Below are 5,806 nucleotides of genomic sequence, written 5' to 3'. Positions count from 1 at the left end.
AAAAAAACAGCGGTTTTAACTTCGTTCAACGTGGCTGTATCCTATTGACACTTGGTATATCTTCATACTGACGACTAATATCCATGGTACATTCATTTGACAAACCATCGTGGTGCCTTTAGATTTTACCCGGCAAAGCATAATCAGAGAAAATGCGTGATAGCAAGATGAGCGTCGCTTATTCGACGTGCTAATTGGGCTAAGGGTGACATTCCTCAGCCTGAAGTGTGTTCGAACTTCGCTGTATCTAAGAAAGCGCGTCGTGTCAGCTCTGTGTATGCAAATTTATTAAGAACTGCCTATATATATATATATATATATATATATATATATATATATATATATATATATTTATTTATTTATTTATGCGCATTTTCATCCGATCCAGGGGTCGTTTACCGACAACCACGCAACCTCCTGTAATCACACTTGTCCACCCTCAAATCAATACCTCACCCCCCCAATAATTCATGCCGACCTTGTTTCAAGTCACGATGTCTTGTATGTTAGGCGATGCGAGAAAAAGACAAAGCAACCAGCACCCAATCCAAGTTTTCGATTATCATACGAGAAAACCTAACATGCGATTCCTCAAATCTGGTATACCTACTCAAATGCAACGTGAGTAGTATGCAGTACATCGGACAAACAGAAACGCCGTTTAGGATTCACTTCAATAATCACAGAGCCCATGCGAAATCAGCCCCAAATCAACCCCTATCAAAACGTGTTAATATTCCCCACCATGCATTCGACAAACTATCAGTAACGCTCTTAGAGACGGGATTTAATTCAAACCGAGAACGTGAACAACGAGAGTCGCACGTTATCGACCGATTTAACACCCTCGATAGAGGAACAAAGAAGAATCCTGGTACAGTTGAAGCAATAAAGCATTAGAAAGCAATAACGACAATAAGGAAGATAGTAACTTTTGTTCACGGCACTGCAGCTGCGCAAAACACTGGACAACTCAAAACAATTTCAAGTGAACTACTCTTCCTAAGTACAGCTGTCGTCCGTTTTCTGTTCTTACTTCACTACCCAATGAATTGTGCCAAACATGACATGCCAAACAGCAACCCTTTGCACAGTCGGGAGGCTCCTAGTGCACGCGTAATCCAGAAGCGGGCAAGGCATTCGCATTGCGCCCGCTTACCAGCCTCTGCCGCAATACATGGCCCCCCTCTTTCTTCGACAAATTGTCGACAGGGCGCTGAATAGTTAAAGGCTTAAACTTCCTAAAAAAGCTCTTTTTGCCCCAAACCGAACCGCCAGAGCCAGGAGGCGGCGTCTAGTCGGGAAGAATGCGTTAGTGAAAGGAAGCATACACAGACCACTGACATCAGAAAGGTGAAAGGAAGAAAAGGTAGAAAGATGTAGGGGGAAGTGGAAGGAAGAGTGGAAGGGCGTGCCCGAGGGGGGGGGGGTCCACTTTATATTCTTTTTCTCTTTTTTTCTCTTTCTTTTATTTCTTCTTTGTTTACTTTTCCTTAACTTGGTTTTCTTTTTTTCTGCCTTTTTTCCTCTTTCCCTCTGAATTGTGATAGTATAAAGCTGAGCACTAACAAACTGTACCTTCAATCCTGATGAGGGCCAGACTCTAGGCCAAAACGTCGAAATAAATCACGATGTGACCGCTCACGAAGAATCTCCTTGACTTTATATATATATATGTATATATATATATAAGAGGAAGTTATATAACAGCTGTATCTTGCCGGTACTCAGCTACGGAGCAGAAACCTGGAGACTTACAAAGAGGGTTCAGCTTAAATTGAGGACGACGCAGCGAGCAATGGAAAGAAAAATGGTAGGTGTAACCTTAAGAGACAAGAAGAGAGCAGAGTGGATTAGGGAACAAACGGGGGTTAAGGATATCATAGCTGAAATCAAGATGAAGAAATGGAAATGGGCAGGGCATGTAGCGCGTAGACAGGATAACCGCTGGTCATTAAGGGTAACTGACTGGATTCCCAGAGAAGGGAAGCGGGTTAGGGGGAGACAGAAGGTTTGGTGGGCAGATGAGATTAAGAAGTTTGCGGGTGTAAATTGGCAGCAGCAAGCACAGGACCGGGTTAACTGGCGGAACATGGGAGAGGCCTTTGTCCTGCAGTGGACGTAGTCAGGCTGATGATGATGATGATATATATATATATATATATATATATATATATATATATATATATATATATATATATATATATATATATATATATATATATATATATACATATATATATATATATATATATGAAAGGGGCCAGTCCCACTTCTGCGTAGTGACTGAGACACTGCCGGTAGCAGTTCCTGCCGACAGCGCCGCTGCATGAAAACATCAGCAAATACGGCAACACAAAGCACACTTAGTGAATATGGTCGTAGAAAACTGAAAGTATGCCCTCTTTTTTTCCGTTTAAATTTGATGGTGACGGACTCATTAGAGTTATTTTATAAGCACTTGTTGGCAAGTGCAGAGTATGAAAACATCTATCATTTGTGTTTCGCCTCTATTCACAAAAGCTATACTTTAGTACTGAAACAAGAATGCTCGCTGCATAACTAACGATAAAGTACTTCACTGATCCAGTGTATGTTCTCAGCATACCACAGAGAAGTTCACTAAACCATAAAGAAGCAACCAAGTTTTTGCAGTTCAATATCAATGGTGGCGGGTATTAACGCGGAAAATAGACAGCTATCTCACCATGATCATTATTATTTTATTGGGTAGTAGTCTTATCGCACTGCTTCAGTCCTTGTCCTGCTGGTAAGATTACTGGAAATCATATATGTCACAAACTGTTTCCGTAAATACTAAATTTCCTTTGCAAAGAATTCTTCCGACTGTTCCAAGTCCCTACCGTTATGACAGTGTAATACCACAAAGCGTCACAATGGTGCTAATTGGCAGAGTTTGCAAACGTGGTCAATCCGTTCTTGCCGCAGCTGTGAGCCACTAAAATAGGTGATTGTTGCACGTAGCTTTGCGATCATTGCAAAGAGAGAATCGTTTTCGATGCCATGATCTACTGCACCTCTGCAATCTCCTTACGGCTTTTTTCCCACATTTTATAGAGAACAAGACATAACAATAGAAGATTGAAGTTTCACTTTTGCTTTTTAATAAGCAGTTGGCGTGTACAAGACGCCAACTACATTATCTTTTCGCCACGTTACATAACTGTCTATTGCGTTTTCTTTTTTATCACTAGAGGCATGTGCAGCTTGTCTAAACAGTTTGCAGACACGAGTATCACATTAAATATGCAATACAATGTCTCACTGCACAAAAAATAAATGTTATTCCTTCAGGTATATTATAGAATGTACTGCGCAGTCTAACAAATTCATCTTTGGGAAATGAAATATGTTCAAGTTTCTTAAATTAGGTGAGTCCGTATTGATAAGTTGAGGGCAGCGGTTTCTAGTAATTGGGTTGTATTGGTTAGCTGCGAATCTTCGTAAAAGAAGAGGCACAATTCACTATTAGTTTCAAGCATATAGCATTTCTGTTTGTTTCCCTCTCATGGTGAGAGAAGACGAAGAAGAAGTGTTGCTGTAGCTGAGTGTTTGCCGTTCATCTTCAGACTTTTCACTTATTTTCGCAGTTATACGGGGAACATATTTCCCTTTTCGGCGGCAATGGAAGTGACTCATCTGCACGCCCACCCGAGTTGCCGGCGACAGCGCCGGCAGCCTCAAGGAAGCGAAACTCCCTTTACAGTGACAGTGAGGCTACCCTCATTGACACTGCCGAGAGCGTCGACAGCTCCGACGACGAATACGTGACCGTCATGAGCCAAAAGCAAAGCGGAGGATGCTCAGGGCATCCATGGACGCATCTGCGGGGGGGGGGGGCCGCAAAGCACGCCGATGTACATCGTCCTATTCTTGCCTACGCAATCATCCATCAACATGAGACTACTGAACAGGCAAGTTGTATCTGCATCTGCGGGGGGGGGGGCCGCAAAGCACGCCGATGTACATCGTCCTATTCTTGCCTACGCAATCATCCATCAACATGAGACTACTGAACAGGCAAGTTGTATCTTCAGAGCTCGAAGCACTGGTGCCGACCTGTATAAAGGATATCAGAGTGAATCCCGGGAAAAATTTTGTAGCAGTGGACGTCACTCAAGCGTCAGCGTTAGATTCACTGAGCAAAGTTACCGGCCTTGGCGGCATGAATGTTCACACTATCATTCCGCTTGGGAATCGGGCAACTACAGGCGTCATGTATGACATCGATGTGCCCATCTCAAATGAAGATCTGCCGATTCTTATTAAGTCTGCTCATAACAGGCCCCAAATACTACAGGTGTGCCGTCTAGGAAAGTTGAGATGTGTGAAGATAGACTTTAAGAGTTATTGCCTGCCGACACATGTTAAGGTGGGTCATTTTCGACATGCTGTGCGGCCATTGGTCCCTAAGCCGCTTCAGTGCCGAAAATGTCAGAAATTTGGTCATGTGAGCGCCGTCTGTGGAAATCCTACTTGTGGAAATCCTACATGTTCTGTGGAGATCCTACATGTTCTCGTTGTGGTGCACCACACTCTGCCGACAACTGTAAGGCTAATTCCTATAAATGCCCGAATCGCCAAGGGCCCCACGACGCCGCATCAAAAGAGTGTCCGAAAATAAGGCAGGAGATTTCGGTTTTGAAGAAAATGGTGAGGGACCGTTCGACTCACCGAGAAGCGGTTGCTGTGGTCAGGCGACATCGTTCTCGTCGCCGACGCTCATCTAGAAAGCCTGCCCACAGTATCAAGTCTTCTGTAAAGCCTCCTTTCGTTGTATTGGCTTCACCACCACCACCGGACTGAAGGAACACGTGCACTGAGAATGCTTCTCCTGCAAAGGAGGTTCTGGAAGAAGCATGGCCATCACTTCCAAGGATAACCCCTGCAGAAAAACTGGAACGTGCACCGGTGGCACCACTTTCTGCATCTCGCCAAGATGAGGCGACAGAGCGTGACCGAGAAATTTTGACGATGATCAAGTCTCTCATCAATGCCAATCGCACGCTTTTAGGCAACACGAACACGCCTACAGCACGATGCGCAGTGCAAGTATTGGATGCCCTAAGTCCAGTGCTTTCCCACTGCGCATAGACGAAATGGCTCTTTCACTGCCTTCATTCCAAGACGAAGTACGTAGTGCGACACTTTTACAGCGGAATGCCAGATGACTTAAATCACAGATCTTATGTTTTCGACATTACGTTTTCCGCAACAGATTTCCTATATTAGTAATATTTGAACCAAATTTGTCAAAAGCGATAAAGTTTTCTGGCTACGAAGCCTTCACTTCATCGACTTGTGGTGAGCCCAGCAAAGTAATTATAAATATCCGCACAGATTTAACCTACATTCCACATTTGGTGCAACCCCATAACGGAAATCAATACGTATGCCTCCGCGTTGCAAAGAAGAAGGTAGCCTTCACACTTATCAGCACATACATTTCATCATCTGGTCAGTTTGGTCGTGAAAAACTACATGACATCTTGACCGCTACTCCTGGACCTTGGATTGTTATTGGGAGATTTAAATGCTCATCACTTGCTTTGGAAAAGCACAAAGATTGATTCCAGAGGCCGGAAACTTGCTGAATTCACCTCACGCCACGAACTTAACGTTCTGGATGACGGCAGTCCAACGTATTCGCGTGGTTCGAGATATAGCAGTTGCTTGGATCTTGCATTGGTGTCACGGCAATTCACCCACCAAGTGCGAAGGTTCACTAATACTGAGACTCACGGCAGTGATCATATTTCAACGTATCTGAAGGTCACAGGTTTTG

Source organism: Rhipicephalus microplus, chromosome 6, assembly GCF_043290135.1.
Source record: "Rhipicephalus microplus isolate Deutch F79 chromosome 6, USDA_Rmic, whole genome shotgun sequence".
Taxonomy (NCBI): Eukaryota; Metazoa; Arthropoda; class Arachnida; order Ixodida; family Ixodidae; genus Rhipicephalus; species Rhipicephalus microplus.
This window is presented reverse-complemented; position numbering follows the sequence as displayed.